Raw genomic sequence first — 6731 nt, forward strand, 5'->3', positions numbered from 1 at the left:
ATCGTCATATTTGAGAGTTTTCTTCAAGATTTATCTTGCATGAAACAAAAAGAGAGAAATCAAGAGGACATTGACGACTTGATGAAAATCGTAAAAATTTATAAGATATTAGGAACACTTTGATTGATCGAAAGCCTATCGTTCATTGTACTAGTAAACTCAGGGCTCCATTTTTAAAAGCTAGAAGGCACACTTTCTATTATTTTTTTAGGCGTCAGTGCACTTGGAACGTTGGTAATCATGCACCCTCGGGTCGTGATTTACAACTTTTCCTTGTGTTCTCAGTAACATCCCGTGTGAGTTTTTGCGTCTGAAAACCGACAGGAAGTGAAAAGTATTGCTTAGATATTAACATATTTTTACATGGAATTATTTTTCTCATGTTTTGAAAATTACTCAGTCTTAGTTTTCGTAAATTTGCGGCCAGTCCTATCTTAAGCTATTCGCAACTCTTCGATACACAACAAGCGAATACACAAGCCTTGAAAGTTGTTGGTTCTTAATTCGGGAAACCCCTATAATTAAGATTCCCACTCATCAGACGATTTTATACTTGGTCGCCGGTCTTCCTATTCATCATCATCGTCCTTGTTGGCCATGGTTTACTCTAGTTTGATCGTGTCTGCAACACGTTATCTTGAAGTAGTTCCGTTCGAAGGTGAATAAAATTCCATCATTATTAAAAGTGACCATACAAGTGAAAAGAGTTCATCTCTGAGATTTTCGAGCGAAGTTAACTTTATTCCATTACAGCTACAAGCGAAGCGATACCAGAGAGGAATGCACGACACGAAAAGCCGATTTTGACAGCTTGAAACTAACTCACGTTAAGAGAAAAATAACTGAATGCTTTGCTACTTTTTGCTAATACGAAACTGAATTTGCGTGTGTTGTAACTGATGAATTAAAGTCAGCGCACCACGAATACATTACCTTCAACCCCACTATTTAAATAGCCTCAACAAATCTTCTCGGTTCACATTGTTTCTGCGTCAAGTTTTCTATTCTTTATGTAGTCTTAGATCTATTTTTGCCATTATTTACGGTGCACATATTAAGTGTTTAAGTGAAGCTTTACCTTTTTCAGGATGTTCAGATCTTCTTAAACAAGACAACTGACCAGGGTTCGACGTTCCTGTTAGACTTTGAGCTGAGGGAGTTGTAAACTTCCAGCACAGGAGAAACTGAGAATGGAAGAGTAAAGTGAGTCGCTGCATTGTTTTCAAGTTACATCCGCTCGGCTTTTAAATTCGTTCACGATCAAGATAAAGTCGTGATAAGGAAGCTTTGACCTCAATTAGTCGCTAGTGCGTCGACTTGAAAATGAATAATTTTCGAGTGAAAATAATTCTTATCCACAGTTTGTTTATGTGTTAGGTTCTAGAAACTTAGCAGGAGACTGGCTAATAACATTTATTATTAAAAGCTCAATCAACTTCAAAATTTAACACACTTATTGAGGATTCTCCTCTATTTCTGTTGAAGAAAGATTAAACGGTTTAAGGGGGGAAATAAGTGAGCATGGTTTTCTGAGGAAGACATTGATAACATTTCACGACATTGGTTCACTGACTGAACCAGTTCGAATAACGAATAACATTCTTTATTAAAAGCTCGATCAATTTCAAAATTTGACATATTTATTAAGGATTCTCTTTCATTTCTATTGAAGAACGATTGAACAGTATAAGGAAGGAAAATAAGTGAGAATGATTTTTTGAGGAAGACATTGATAACATTTCACAACATTGGTTCACTGACTGAACCAGTTCGTACGGTAATTATAGCATTTTTTTCTTTTCAATTGCCATGGAATTAATTAACTTAACAGTTTTCTGGGTTTTGTGGTGCTTTTATCCTGCAAATAATTACCCTTGGGTTCAGTAGTCTAGAAATTAAAACTAGATAATAGTAGAATATCTAGAATTTAAAACTAGATAATAGTAGAAAGTCTAGAATTTAAAACTAGGTAAAGATAGAATTTAAAACCAGACAAAATTAAATAAAAACTGATTGCACCCATACTGAAAAAGAGAGACAAAACATGAAGGGTTTGCCCTGTCTGATCTTTATTTTGGGTTTAGTTTGCAGCTGTATTAACGACCCTTGAACTCCCAAGATCTGATTGGTAATTCTCCCCTCTAGCTGCTACACATTTCCTTGTAAATAAGTCACGAGAATTTGGTGTAAACTCAAGACTGTTAACTTCTACCCCATGAGTTTGAGTATTGTCATTACATGTTGGCTGGATAACGCGTGAATGTTACAGGGAGAAGTTACATGTTAGTCACTTATGGGAGTTAATGGGTAAAGCATATTGATGTCATATGCACGTTATGTAACCTCTTATCATTCTCTGAAGAGTTTAAGTCCTGACCTTACTTTGTCTACTTTCAGGAATAACACTTTAGCAATCAGGTAAACATCATTCAAAAAGAAAGCTTAGCATGCAAATTTTCCAAAGAAAAACTTCATATAAATAAAATTCCGCTTTTATTAAAATTTAAAGAAGTAGCGTGAGACAGCTCTCATCTACATGAATTATTAAGTACTTACCAGGCGAGATATACGAATAAATTTGAAGTCCTGATGCGAAAAAGTACTGACCTGCAATGTAAGAATTGTAGAGACTGTATAGGGTATTTATTTTAACCTTTAGACATAAATGTGCGAAGACGCTAAAGAACGCACGTAACGTGAATTCAAGTCTACTTTAAGTTAACATCAAAGCAAGCCAACAGGGGGCCAAAACATGAAGGTCCTTGGGAAACTTCGTTATTGCACGTCTAGTTCCCAGCTCTATTAAGCATACTGAGGTTAAAAGTTAGTTTACCTAACTTTTAAGTAAACTAAAAGTAACCTCTTATCAATCTCTGCAGAGTTTAAGTCATGACCTTACTTTCAGGAATAACACTTAAGCGATCAGGTAAACATCCTTCAAAACGCAAGCTTAGCGTGCAAATTTTCAAAAGAAAATCTACATATGAATAAAGTTATGCTTTTATTTATTTAAATTTGAAGAAATAAAGTGAGTCAGCTCTCGTCTACATAAATTATTAAGAACTTATCAGGCGAGATATACGTATACATTTTGCCCTAACGCGATCAAACGGTACTGACCCGCAGCGTAAGAATTGTTGAGACTGTATGGGGTATTTATTTTTACCTTAACCTTTGGATTTGTGCTTCTTCCTGCTTGGGTTCAGGAATAACGTTATTACGATCGGGTAAATATCGGAACAATGCTGACCCGCAACGTACGAATTGCATAGTCTGTAAGGGGTATATTCTCTTTATACATAAATACGGCAAGGCGCTCAAGAACGCTTAACCTCAATTTGAATCCTTGTAAAAAGAAAACCACTGATTGCTTCCGAACTGCAAGAAAACTCCAAATCCTGAGCTTGGTGCTTTGTCCTGTTCCTTCAGGAATAACATTAACATCCCAACGATCGGTTAAACGTCGCTTCATTCGCAAGCTTAGGGTAAGAAACTTTCAAAAGGAAAAACTTACAAATGAATAAAAATTGTGCTTTTATTAAAATTTGAAGAAATAAGGTGAGAAAGCTCTTTACATAAATTGTTTAGTATTTACCGGGTTAGACATATGTGCAAATGCCTCGTCCTAACACGGAAGAAAACAAAACTGATCTTGACTTTTGAACTCCACAATAAGTTATCTACAGCGAGACGGACAAAAACCTTTGGAGTTAATACTGGAGAAGAGAAAAGACAAATCAAAGCGCCATAGAAGATTTATTAAAAAATTTACATCTTCTGTAGATAGCCTTTTTTTAAAGTATTTCTCAGTTACTATTTAACTGAATCGGACAAACATGTAGAAACTAAGGTTTAAAACAGAGCAACCTTCCTGGCAGTATTATCAAATCACGATCTAAGGAGGACTCCCTTCCAATGTCATCCATTTAATCTAAACCTCCCATCTAAACGCAAGTGACTTGGGTTTTCTGTTAAAACCATTGATATAGTTTGTTGTTTCAAAATGGTAAAATTTTGATGTCTAATTTTTTTCCTGTTTGCTACTCAAGTTCGTGTAAATTTCAACCATGAACACCTCTTAAGCTCAAAATTTTCAGTAAAATTTCATCAGATGATATTTGATGCCAAATAAGAGATTGTAAAGTTTCTATTCTCTTGTGGATGCCTATTCTTTTCTCTTTTGGGTTCAGTGTGGAGAAAATTCAATTGAGAGGATGTGCTAACTGGGAATTAGTTTTATTCTTCGGCAAATCTCCGGCTTTTTATAGTAACTACTTACGTAATCAGCTGGTCGAGTGACATCACTTTCCCGCCAAAATCAGCGTTCCATGGCGAGATCGGGGAGGACTGTTCACTATAATCCTGATAACGGCAGACATAGGGGAGACTGACGATTTAAACATCTGATCAGCTTGTTTTCACGGATTTCCAGGATGAGTGCTTCCCCGTATTTCACCTCAAAAGGAAGACAAACACGCTCGGCGGCTAGAGAAGCAATCGCAGCTTTGTCAACGAACCATAAGGAACCAAGAAGGCACATCAAAATCGAATACGAGAAGCGACATGAAGAAGACTCGTCTAGGGACGACAAGAAAACTGAAGATGTTGCGGCCAAAAAGCGTAAAAAAGACACATCCACAGCACAGACACAAGGTTCAACTTGGCAGCCTCCTAACTGGAGAGAGCAGCTTGTTAATATTCGTGAAATGAGAAAAACACGCGATGCCCCAGTTGATTCACAAGGATGCGAGAAGACAGCTGATGAGAGCCAGTCACCAGAGGTGAGACGGAGGAGATGAAATTGGCAGACCAGTGGGGTGGGGTAAGGGAAGATCCGACACAGTGGTGTCCTCGGAGCCAACTATGCTTATTTATGAGAGGTAGAAACGTTTTGGGTAAAATTTCTGTACAGCCCCATTCTATTGTAAAACAAATCTGTTTTCCCAATAGCAATGTATTGTTTTTGTCATTGTTTTCTCTATCCAAGAACTGAATGCATAATGTAGAATGGGGCTGTGCAGAAATTTTACCACTTTTTGTTTGGTCAATGTCAACACATTCATTTACCCTCAGCAATTGATTGCATCCCTCTTTTCATTTGAGTTGTAAGATAAATTATGACAAATAGTTCAACAGCTATATGTTTAACCCTTTACACCCCAACATTATAGTATGCATATTCTTCATACAGTTCTCCCCACATATCCTAAGGTAATGCCAAGGAGAATTTGTATAACAATCAAGAGCTTCTTTGCTTGGTGATCATTTCCTTTTTTCTCATGACCTTGATGTGTGATTCAAGGGTTATAGAGTAACGAGAAATTAGATGTTAGTCACTCTTAGGTGTCAAAGGGTTAAGGTGGGTGAGGATCAGTTTGCAGAGTATAGCAGTGCATGCACAAGTTCCCTTTTAATAGTCAATTGCATGCTAAAATCACTGCATTGCATCAAGATCTGCCATACTCTGCAGCCTGGGATGAGGTTGAGGTCTCCTCATAAGAACCTGGACAACTGGACCAGTCTATTTTCAGAGATCTTGCCTTACTGATGTTTATTTGTCAAATTTTTTGTGATGATTTTGGTTTCTTTTTTTCTTACTTGCAACAATAGAGATCTTCATGTATGAGCTACTGGGATAAAAGTTGTAAGGATACACTCTCCTCCTGGGGGTGTAAATTTCCCATTTAACCCTTTAAACCCAAAGGATGAGTAACATCTAATTTCTCCCTAAAATATCACTCCTGAATCGTACATTAAAGTCATGAGAATTAAGGAAATAGTCATCAAGAAAGAAACCTTTTGATTGTAAAACAAATTCTCCTTCTCGGTACCTTAGGAAATGTATCTCCAGCAACAGAGACTAAAGACCCTTCTCCGAAACCTAATGTCTCCATAGCGGTGGCTCCAAGCGGTATCATTTTGTCGTGGTACATGGCTCTTGAGGAGAGACACGCGCCTATAATGAACTAGCAACTGTTTGCCCTTCAGGACGGCGGCATAACGGGGAACCCTCACCAGTGGAAGAAGATTGGAGTCGTCAAGGCTTTGACGCTTCCTATGGCTTGCATTCTAACTCAGTTATCACCCGGTAATAAGTACCACTTCTTGGTACGTGTTACTGATGTTAATGGACGACAGGGTGAGTGCAGTGAGGCCTGCACTATTACTCTCAAATAAATCATTTTGGCAATAAGAGAAACTGTCTTGTACAGCTTTTTATCGGCGCTAATAGTACTTACGTATAAGAAACTTAGTGTGGAGTCTTCAAGTTAGATTAGATCAATGATAGACAATCTGTACAGTACTGAACTTGTAGTATTTGCGAATGGAAATTAAATATATATGTCTTCTTTGCCGTTGTTATACGCCGCTGAAGCCAAACGTATTTACATCTTTTTACTTTTGGAGGAAAGAATCGCGATCTCAGATGCGTGAAATTTGTTTTATTACGTCAAGGATATGAATTAATCGATTTTCTACAGTATTGATAGTTAGTGATTTGTAGATTTTGTTTGATTTTAGAAATGGGAGATTTTAAGAATGTGTTGCCGTCGTTTTTTTTTTTTTTGTCGTCGTATAATGACTGGCAGAACGAACTATTGATCAACCCTTTTGATGTGTTATTTTCAACAATGGGGGATCATCATAAGATGGTGTGGGTGTTGGGATTTAAACTCGATCGATTAAATCCTTAGGCTTAAAGTGAAATCGCGATGTCAACCTGTTTCCCA

The 6731-nt window shown here is 37.2% G+C and overlaps 1 protein-coding gene across 1 annotated transcript in view; it reads right to left on the minus strand.

The window, feature by feature from the left end:
- Window positions 1–6424: 6424 nt before the first annotated feature.
- Window positions 6425–6731, minus strand: part of LOC149038553 (fibroleukin-like) — a 2712-nt gene continuing 2405 nt past the window's right edge. Inside the window, exon 3 of the mRNA XM_089184117.1 lies at window positions 6425–6731. This exon is cut by the window's right edge and continues 1590 nt beyond it. The gene's annotated coding sequence lies outside the window, so the exon portion shown is untranslated.

The sequence above is a fragment of the Pocillopora damicornis genome, chromosome 10 (genome assembly GCF_964200805.1).
Source record: "Pocillopora damicornis chromosome 10, jaPocDami1.2, whole genome shotgun sequence".
NCBI lineage: Eukaryota > Metazoa > Cnidaria > Anthozoa > Scleractinia > Pocilloporidae > Pocillopora > Pocillopora damicornis.